Genomic DNA, 12,332 nt, shown 5'->3' with positions numbered 1-12,332 from the left:
GTTATTTTACTACTAAAAAATTTACCAAAGTTTCATGCTTCTTTTTTTTCTTGATGCTCTTGAAAAATTTTCGAAATGATAGGATCGATACATAAACAAGACAAAAATTAAATGCTAAACATTCATAAATACATAAATCTTTGAGCGGAAATAATACTGATGATATTTAGAAAGTGTAAATAAGTGTGTATGTAGAAATGACTGAAACATGAAATAAAATACAAATGAGTAAATTTTAGATATGCAAAGATATTGATGAAAATGCTATAACAATTTGATGGGTCATCAAGTTCCTTAGAAATAAGTGATCATGCATTCATTTCATTGAGCTCTCATTTTAAATTGCTCAATTTAGTGTTAATTTAGTGATTAATAATTTCGAGTCAATTAATCTTTGATTTTAAACTTGATTCGACATATCAGAATTTCATTTTCGATTAATTCGGAATATCTCGAAAGTACAATTTCAATTATGTTCAGCTATTATACTAGCAACACACTTATAAAATGTCAATAATGAATTTCGTGATTTTCAAGAATTTCAAAACAAAAACATAAATGTCGTAATTTGAATTTAAAAACTCAATTGAATAAATATGATATGCCCAAAAATAAGACCACAACAGGAAGCAGATGTAAAATAATATGCCTTTGCTATTATAGTTGGTCAACTACACTTATTTATTTTAATGAATTATCGGACAATGAAACGATTATGTACGCAAAGATTGCCGTGAAAAAAAAGAAAAAAAAAAAAAGAATCGTGACAAAAACGCTCGGACCGGAAGTGATATAAGAATTTTAGCGCAACACTGGTTTTATTAGTATGAATTTTCAGTTTTATATAATTTGATTAAAAGCTTTTTTATAACCTAATTCAACGTGTTTTTCCCTAATAATTAATTTTACTTCAAATTTGAATTTCCGGTTTTACTGCAAAAAAAAATGAACAAATAGTTAAATTATATTCATTTAAAATTAGATTCGTCTCATATTTCACAAATAATATCTAAAATGAATTAAATTTTAAAAATTTAAAAACTTAAATCAATTATTTTTTTGCTCTTTTCTCTTTTTGTGTGTGTGTGTGTTTATGACTCAAACATGATTACTAAATAAAACAAATAAAAAAAGTAAAAAGATTTATATTTTATTTGGCTGTTTTTAATTCCAGTACATGAAAATTTTTTGAAAGACTGAATATGAGAAAAAAAATAATAGACATAATAAAGTCTAAAGTGTATAACTATTTGGCTTGGCTTCTTCTTGATAAAGATAAGGCTACAGGTTAACAGAGGGAGAAGATAGCTGGAAGACAGAGGGAGAAGATAGCTGGAAGAAGAAAAGAGAGGAAAAGTAATGAGTTAAACAAAAATCAGCAATAATTTGATGGAAAGTAGACGTAGTTTTAGCAATTAAAATGAATAAAATAAAAATTGAGATTTTAAAGTGTGATATTATATGCTTCAATGATTGTTCTTTTATTTAGTTCAAAAAATGATCCATAAAATTGACTGAGATAAAGTTTTGAAGTGAGAAAATTATGCAAAAAAATTTTTTTTTGCTCTCTTTTATATTGATGTTTCATTCGACTAAATTATAACATTCAGTCATTAAATCAAAAACTTCTAACAGCTATGATTCCACTTTTCTTCTAAAATTAAATTTCAAAAATATTTTTGGCATATTTTATTCTCTTCAAATTAAAGAAAATCAATTATAGTGATAGTGTAATACGGCAATTAGAGTAATAATGAAAAATTTTTTTCCAATTCTAACACTGAATTTTATTTATGTATTTATTTATTATTTTTTTTCGAAATTTACTACAGGAAATATTACCGTTCTATAATAATTATAATGAGCTATCATGTTATTACTAGTAATGTTGATTAAAAATATAGTCGAAATGATGAATATAAAAATGATGAACATCTCGTACATAAAAGATACTACTAACAACTGATCATTAGTCGAGATTATATCTTAAGAAGTGACATATATATCACAATTTCACCAATCAAACTATTTAGACAAATATTTAAATTTTCAAAATTTATTTCGCATTGAATTTAGAGAATAAAATTTTATGTGATTTCACATAATTAATATTCATGAATTTGATAGAACAAATAATAAATCATTTTTTTTCCAGTGAAGGTATAGTAATCTTAAGTTAATGACCTTAAAATGTCAAAGTAAACAGAAGAAATGATAAAAGAATGACCAATTATGGACAATATAGAATGGACGATAGAAATGAGTCGTCTTCTATAATCCTAACTATGTCATTTGCTTTGCTATATTTTTATAAATTATCTCCAACAATCACATTTCATGACTCATCCTTAACGTTAACATTATTCCCATTTCATTTCTTTGTTATACTAATCTGTCTGTACGGTAGTATTTGAAAAGTAGAACTAAGCTATAAGAAGCGATCTTCCTTTCTTTTTTTTCCTTTCCTTTTCGTTTTTTTTGGCATATTTTATTCTCTTCAAATTAAAGAAAATCAATTACAATAATAGTGTAATATGGCAATTAGAGTAATAATGAAATTTCCCTTTTCGTTTTTCTTATATTAAGTAAAACTTCTAAATAAAGATGAAAAAAGAGAAAAAAGACTTAAAGCATTTCGTTAGGAAAATTTGCTTCAAGTTATAAAAAAGCTTTCTTAAGAAAAGATAATTTTGAGAAATTAAATTCAATTCATTAAATTGAATTTTAAAGAAGTAATTTTATAAGGAAAAGAAGAAATATGAATTTCTTAACTAATTCTAAGGTAAATTAGAATATGCATCTGGGAATCGATAATGAATGGTTAATGTAAAGATTGCCATTTGCAAATTAAGAGAAATCTTTTCGTATGAATGATTGGAAAGAAAGAATTAGAATTGATTGATTAATTAATTTACTAAAATATTGTTTTGTATGAATCTCTGAATTAAATTTGTAATTGGAAAATATTGGAAAGAAAATTTGCGGTGAAAAAATGAAAGCGAAGGAATGAAGCTTTATCTCTTACCTTACAAAAATGAAATACGGTTAATTTTATTATTCATTCTGCAAGCATGACAAATGTTTTCATAAATTTCATAAACTTCATTTCAATTATTCATTTTTAGATCAGATCTTAATTAAAACTTTAATGATCTATTTCTTAACTTTCAGTATAATGTGGAATCCTACCTTGTATAAAGTTATGGCAAAAATAGTATCATATTGCATAAACAATTTGCTAATAAAATTGTGCTGTTATTAATTTAAAATCCAAAAGAAATTAACAAAAAACTCAGTATGAGCTAATTAACCAATATATTATTAAAAATCGAATTCATGAAAAGTTTGAAATTAAAAATACAGATAATTTATAAAAATAGTGGCAGAAATAAAGCAATGCTACGTTCGCTGACTGGTAATAATAATTTTAATAAAAAAAGATTAATTGCCAGATTTTAATTATTTAAATAATAGACTTTTAAAAGAAGCTATAAAGCAGGAAGTGGTAAAAAAATCATTCTGCAACAATTACCACATATCGTAATTTGCAAAAATTAAAGTATCGGAAGTATTTGCTTCAGAAAATGATTGAATGCTTTTTAAACAAAAAAATGCACAAATATTTATGAGTAAGTAAAATGGATTATTTAACGATATTAGCATGCAGCATACAACATGCAATAGTGCATGCAAATGAATAAATATAAAGTGTTATAGTAGCAAATGACCAGAGACTCTCGATGATTATAAATGACAGTAAGAATAATGTTTACATGTATGTATAACCGTGTAGTGTATATATATACATATATTTATATGTATATACGTGTGTGGCACTAGCTCTTCTACCGTGAGATTTGAAATAGTAATTCAAAATGAGCATGCATATGATCAACAGAGGACAAAATGCACGCGGGTGAGGGGAAAGGGGAAAGAAGGACGGGGGAGAGGTAGAAGGAGGGGATGCAGAATGGGGAAGATACCAAAAGTGTGAGAAGGAAGATAGAAAATTCAGAAAATATCTCGGTCAGCAATCTTAAATGAACCAACCCATCCACTCAGCCACCCACGATGTGGGAATGGGACGGGAATCATTATGTTGGGTATGTATGACTGTTGCTGATGACCATCAAATATCTTTGCATTCCCTCCTTCGGCTTATATCCCGTCTCGTTGCACCACGATCATACGACCAACTACCTACCACTACCACTACTACTACTACTACTGGTGTACCGCGAGTACCAGCACCAGCTGCTCACAGATGTCATCTCATGTCACTATTTTATATCCGGTAAATAAACACTTAACTTGATCATATCGCTGTTAATGTACCTGTACAATCAGTATGAATATCAAGTAAGATCATTCGTGACATCCAGATTTGTGCACCGATAAGAAAAAGAAATGAGTGACCGATGACCTTTGCGCCATTTATCATCTTAAGTAGCTCTGAATAATTCGCCACTACTGATATTAAATAAATAAAAAGAATTTAAAGAATTGAAAAAAAAAAAACTTTGATAACGACAATAAAAAGAATAAATTATTGTTATAATTCAAAAAGTAATCAGATGTCAGACATACAATATTAATTTAAAGGATATTTCAGATTTCATTGATTCATTCATTCCAATTCAAACGATTTTACATTAAACATACATTCCATAACAATGATTCAACAATAATGGATAATTTTAATTAGGTGGGATTTCTAATCTGCCATATCGTAATTAATTAACTTATTCTTGCTTCCTAATTCTTTAAAAGAAATGTGTAAAAATGCTGCATGAAAAAATTTTTAATTAGAACTAATTAATTGATTGGTTCTCCTTTCGTATGTATCTAACATGCTTCATTTATGTGATAATTTTTGTGGAAAAATTTATAATTTGTTGGAAAATAGTATAAATGTAAAATTAGGAATGAACAATTGTTATCAAAAAAATCGAACACTTTTTTTCAGATATCGATCGTAGTATTTTTTGAATTTCCTACGATTAATAGCTTGTGACATCGATCATTAGTCGTTAATTGGTAACATACGGAAATAGAACAATATGAAGAGATACACAACTATTATGAAATATAGAGAAAAGAAAAACTTTAAGGAAGCGTAAGTGAGAATCGTCAGAAAGAAAGGATCGAAAAGTTTCAGGAAGAGATTTATATAAGAATGAGCAATTGTTATCAAAAGCTTATTTTAATTCATCTTTCAATTTCATTCCGGATCCTACTACTTTCTTCTTGTTGTAATAATAAGAAGTATTTTTGAGTAATCGTTATCAAATCTCGCCATTATTCACTTAGCAAATTTCATATACATTTATTTGCTCGGTCCCTTACAAAACGGCAAATTTTTGAAGAAATTTCTCACTAAGCCACGAACTTAAATTAACCTTAGTTAAAATTAAGATTTAGGAAGGTGGAAATTCTCTAGCTTTTAGATCAGTTTAAAAATTGAAAAGGATAAAATTACTATATAAATGAGATAAAAACAAAAAAGATTTGAATTTCTTGAAATATCTTTGCACTAACGTGTTCACTAAATCAGAGATCATTTTTTGCTAATTAAGAATTTAAAAGCAAAATTTTTCGTATATAGAGATGAAATTAATTCTAATCCATTCTGTGAAGAAAGAAATTGGAAATTTTTCTGGAATCAATAAAGATAGCAAATATTCTATTGAATACGCCAGTGATCAGTTTTGAAGTTAATAAGGACATTGCGATTAAATTTTAATCGATAGTTTTTCAATTCACATTAAAAATGGCATCCATAATCGAAAGAATAGAATTACATAATTTTTGATATCATTAGAAATCATTCCTAGGCCAAAAGTACAACTTATAAAATATCGAAGCAGCTTTTAAAAATATTAGAAACTTCTCAAAATAGCATGTTTTGTTTTTTTCCAAAGAATACATCAAATCATCCCAATTGCAATAATTATAGTTAATACAAATGTTCATTACTTTGTGAGACATTTTTGACATCAATGTGCCCATTAGTTTTTCTGATAAAGCAGTCTTTTTTCCTTATTTTTCCGAGAATATGAAACTTCTGTAATGTACTAGAATGAATAGAAAGAAAAGTGAAAAAAAAGAAAGAAATGAAAGATAACAAATAAAACAAAACAAAAAAAAAAAATGACAACTTTACAAATTAGTTAACGAGAAAAGAATAAAATTGATTGATGTGGTTAATGAGTAATACTATTGTATCGCATATGACAAATGGAAAAAAAAACATTTCACCTACGGGTTATTCTTATTTGTGGGTAGAAATGAAGGAAACAGAAAACATTTGAAATTTTCATTGTATGAAAATTGAGACATCTGAATGAAAAGGCGAGGGAAAATTGATAATGAAGACGAAGGAAGAGAGAGGAGGACCTTGGGAATGTAAAAATGGAAAGCATAGTGCGACAATCCGTGACAATCCCCCGCCCTTTCACTTCACATATCATTACCGCCTTGCCTCCCCCTATCTTCCTGTTTCTTCTCATCATACTTTATAAGTACTCGAAAGGGTTACGAATCCTGTTTGATTCATTTCAACTGATGGCCAAATGAATGTAATGAATTCTATCTAATATAAAATATAGCATATACCATTGGCGCCGATCAATTCATTCTTCCCATCGATCTAGCAATCAGTCCATTTTCATATTTAATTTACATTTTACGCATAATATTTAAATCATTTGATATTTCTTTCAGACTGATCATTATATTATTATTTGCAAAATTTAAGCAAGCTATAAAATTCTTTCCTTTTTTAAAAAATAAAAATTAATTGAAATGGAAAAAGATAAGAAAAAAGAAAAAATGCAGGAAAGATATTAATATAAAGATGATATTTTGTAATTATATTTAGCTAATCTTTTTTCCTTCTTTCCCTCTCTCGCTTTCTCGTTTATTTCCAAGGTAAGAGAAAGGAATGAAAAAGAAAAGGAAGAGAGAGTTATATTGACAGCAATTATTAAACCTAAAACATATTAACATTCTATTGAGATACCACAGGTGTAGAACGTGATAGAAAACTAATCGTAATATTATTTCAACATAGTTATTATAGCTTATATATGAATAATCATTTTTACATCAGTGTTATCGATATTTTCACCTTGATTTGTTATATTTCAATTTTCTATCAAGTACTTTTCATGTTTACTTACCTTATGTATGCACAATATAGCAAATGGAATCAGTGTAAACTTATGCATGTATAAAGTTATCAGTATTGTACAAAGTCATCAGTATATTTGTTAATCTAATCTGATCAAAATATTAGCTTATAATTTAATATTGTGATAATATGATAAGCTGAAACTTGATATTATCTATTTATTTTATTACAAATCTTACATTTCATATTCGGTTTTTTTTTTTCGATTTTTACACGAGAAATTTGCTTCCGCTATGATAAGTTTAACTTTATTTGAGTTATTTATCACTTCTCAAGATTTGAAAATTTAGTCGTATTCGATCACTGATCACATTCATCTGTTATATAATAAGCAATTTAAATTTAACTCAAGATTTTGAAATTCTCTTCAAAATAATGAGCTATTACTTCTCTGGTTCAATTCAATTTTGCTATTCTCTTTTGAGAGTTTGTTAAGAACAAACTATCACATCGTCTCTAAAATTGTTCTAAACAAAAAAAAGTTGTTAGTTTTCGGGGCGAATATGTCAAAATGATCTCTTGAATTGCTGAAATTGACTTTATTGAAGCGCTTCCTTCATGAACTTATATTGTCTACAATGGTTTTCTTTTATTATTCACTGGCGATTATTTACATCTGCAAATTTTACCTCATCTTTGTGATATTATGATAATATTCAAAATGATATATGAAACATCAATTTGATTATTGTCACAGCTTAATTAGAAGAATGGAAATTTTTGAAAATGTAACAAGGAGAAGAAAAACGGAACAGATTAAAAATTGTTTCATTCAATATGGTATAATTTTTGATGCGATGAATTTGTATAAAATTCAATTTTGAATAATTTACCATACTTTTTTTCCTTTTGCCTATGAATCAGAAAAAATTAACTGTAATGATGGATAATTAAAAACAACTCGAAAATTTCAAAAATTATCAAAGATAGCCGAAATTTATTCATTGCAAATAAGCTATCTGTATGATGCACACAATACAATAATCATTCAAATTACTAATTAGCTCTTACAACTTTTTTTTTTTCAAAACAGGAATGGTCGTCAAATGGAGAAATCTGTGAATCCGTTTATAGAAAATGAATTAGTCGACAATAAATGATAATATTTTTATGCAGAATATATGAAAAGAGAAAATAAAAGCTATTAAGGAAATTAATTAAGTAATGAATTAAAAGTAAGGGAAGAAATCGTTAGCTTTTTCATTTCATTTCTCCCATCTTATTTAAAATTGTTTAAGCGAATTCATTTCACTCATTCATCTCAGTTTTGCTCTTTTCTTTCTGATGTATTGTTATTTACTTTAAAGCTTTTTCATGAGCTATCAGTAACATATATTAACGATAAATTTCAATTTTTTTTTAAAAAAAAAGAAACTGATTCCATTTTTATCCATTAATTTTAAAAATTTTACATATTCTTTCAAAAATTGAAAACAACAAACATTTGCCATAGTCGATGAAATAATCGGCATAGAAAGTACTTGTTGCGTCATCTTTTTGCTCCATGAATGATAACAGTATGAAAGAGTTCGTTGAGGTAAAGGTAATATGCTGATCTGTTTAGTAAATATACGACAATAACGATATGAGCGACTAAAATATTGTCAACTCAGCAAGCTTCATCTGTGAATAGGTACACTCAGTCGTAATTCTAACAATGCAGATAAGAGTTGATAACATCCGGATAACGGATAGGAAATACGACCACGCCTTCTCTCATCAAGCCATAATATGATCGGTATCGGAAGTTTTCCACTTAGCGCCTCTTCCAGTCATCCATCATTTTCATCGGCTTTAGACTCCTGCCAGGTGTTCATCTACTACTGATCTCTATGATCCATCAGCACCAATTGCAATCTTCAAACTTGCTCTTATTTATGGTAAAAATAAAACTGTTTCCAATTTTACTCGCATAAATGTGAATTAAATAAAAATAAAATCAAAACAAAAAAAAAAAAAAAAAAAAAAAAAAAACAAAATTTCTGCAAAGTCTTACATTTTAATCTATAATTCAGAATAGATTATATCTTCCATCTTTTCATGCAAATAATTAGCTTAATTAACAAATTAACAAGAAATTGTTACATTTTCAACGATACATGTAAACAACTATTCATATGATAATTTATATGCGAAATAATTCATTAATCAATTCAATAATATTCAAATTACTATTTGAAATAAACTGTGCTAAATATTTTCTATACTACTGAATTAATTCTTTCGATTCTTTCTTTCTACTATAGCACATTTTTCACTATTCACACTGTAAAACTACCTGATGTTTGCAATCGAAAATTTTTCAGAGAAGTAATTTAAAGGGGAAAAAAACTTTGATTTATGATAATTGAGAGCTTTGTTCTTAAATTGTTGCATCACTGAGGATCAACGATTCCATTTATCATTATTATTTCGATTTCATACTATGTGTGGATTGTTCATCTAAAAATTTTATTTTTCTTTTACCTTTTTTTAAAATCTTACAGGTTGTATTCTTATCAGTAATTTACATAAAGGTAAATCAAATCATAATAAACTATGGAATGTTATTATTACATACCATCGGCGTATGTTTGTTGATAATCGTTGATTATTATTGCAAACTCAATTTTTTTTGAAGTCAATAAGAAGAAAAGATTTTCCAAATTTTAGTTGAATCTCAAAAGAAAAAAAAAAAATTATATATAATTTGCAAATCTTGTCAAGTTTAAACGTCAGAAAGAATTTATTTGAAATGAACTTTTCACCTGTCAAAATAATCTTGCGATGTTATAATAAATATTTCACTTTCAGTTCACAATGAGCAGTATATTTGCAAAAATTTCTCACACAACTAATTAAATAAGTGAAATGTGCAAAATAATGAAAGATTTGAAGCTAAATTATTAATACTACTCTAAATTAATTTACGAAAAGACTAAGGTGATAACTGATAGAGACGGAGAGAGAGGGAAGAATGTGGTAACTATTCCTTAGAACATAATTTGAAATATTTAAATTAGATATGCTACAATATTTGAAGTTTAAATATGCAGATATTATAAAATAGGAAAAAAATTCGATCGCAAAATCTATCACAGTTTTTTTTTTTTTTTTTTTTTTTGAATTTAAAAATTTTAATTGGACAATTTTCGCAAAAAAGTTCGCATCAAATATGAAAACAACTGTTCCATATAAATAATATCTGTTCATTTTAAAATCAGATATGATATATGCATTCCCTGAAAAATATTCCAAGAATTGACTTTTTATTATAAACGCAATAAAGGATATTAGAGCAATAATCATTCAAATTTCATCTATAGCTTACAATCCTTTACGCTTATGCAATTCAATTAGCATGGAGAACAGTGGTTGGTCAGTTAATTGGATGAGACAAAGAATTATAATGGTCAGTAAACGATATTTTAATTGAAATGATTTTCATCAATTTTACATTCATATAATTTCTATTGATTATTATCTATTTAAAAAATGCGTACTAATTAGAAACATTAAATGATGGTTGGTGTAAAAAATACATTAGCAAAGATTTATATATATATATATATATATATAAATCTTATATATATATATATATAAAGAAAAAAGGATAGCTCGAATTTTAAATATCCTTCGTCAATTGTAATAAAAATTGTTGGAAAAAATTGGGATAAAAAATTTTTTCCATTGAAAATTTTAATTTTCTTATTTTTTAAAAAATTGATTATTTTGACATAGATAAACTGTATCATTGTCTAAATTTAAAATCCTGAATCTAAAAAAATCAAATTTGAAAATTTCCAATTTTTTTTATTGATGTTTAATAAGCATGTAGTGTGAACAGATAATACTTAAATTAACAAATAGTATTACAACAACAATTTAGAGTCAACGATTAATAGAATGAAACAGAATTGAAACGATCAATTATTGTTGAATCAACAACCTTATCATCAGCAATCATTGTAATATTCTGAATTGCTTATAGCTTTTTTTTCGTGTTTTATGTTGGACTGATAATGGTTATCAAAATGAGCAATTCCAAATATAGCATATGTGATAGTTGTGATAATATGATGATGACTGGATAAAAATACATCAGAATGACTTGAATGTACATAGCAATAATCCCTCGAACAAATTATGAATGTCTAGTTGATCAAAATGTAAGTGATAATTGCGATTACCAATAATGATAAACATTCTAAAAAATTGTTATTCTAAAATTAATTGTTGCAGCAGTAACGTTAAACACCAATTATAATTTTGTTATTAATAACTGTTTTGTGTTTTTTTATACTCTGTGATGAAATTAAATTTAAAAAAATTTAGAGCTCATTTATAAATCAATTAATTGCTGGAACAAAAAATAATTAAAGTTATTCATCTTTAATTCTTATTCATATTATTCTTTCCCAAAACTTTTCTTTCTTTTTTTTTATTTTGACCGAGGATTCTAATCACTTAACAAATTTCATGTGTTTTACTCTGTCATTTGAACAGTGTTTATTCCGGATCAATGATTTGTTATTATTATAGATTAACTTCATATTAATTATATATTGCTTATTACTTCTTTACTATTAAATTATTGCACATACCTTTTTTGCATTTTCCAGACAAAGAAGATATCTACAATTGTCTAGAATTAAGCATATAAAATAGAAATGATACATACCTATCGATATGAATATTTCTTGTTTTCTTTTTTGGCTTTTTTCCTGCTTTTTTCTTTTTTCGGTTTGTTTTCGTGCTACAAATGAGAAATGATATCGATAAACAATAAATAATTGTGCATTTATAAAGTAAATAACAAATGAATTCGAATTCCAAGACAATAAGCCTTATCGTTATATTATATTATCATATACATCACAAATGATTACATATTTATTTTTTCATCAAATTATCGTTTATTATGACATAGTAAGATATTTTCAGTGATGATAAAATCAATTATTCAGGAAATCTCGGAGAAAGCTGACAAGTCTTGGAGAGAATATCGAGATTGAGACGCATACCGCGTAAAAATCATGTGACACGAAGAGATTCATAGAGGTGGGATTAAGAGTTGCTTAAAGTATCAGAAAGGTGCGGTGAAAATTGACATTTTTTGTTAACTTGCTGGGCGGTCTGTTTGTTTGTTGCCGTGTACGGA

This window comes from Brugia malayi, assembly GCF_000002995.4.
Source record: "Brugia malayi strain FR3 genome assembly, contig: Bm_v4_ChrX_scaffold_001, whole genome shotgun sequence".
Classification (NCBI taxonomy): domain Eukaryota; kingdom Metazoa; phylum Nematoda; class Chromadorea; order Rhabditida; family Onchocercidae; genus Brugia; species Brugia malayi.
This window is presented reverse-complemented; position numbering follows the sequence as displayed.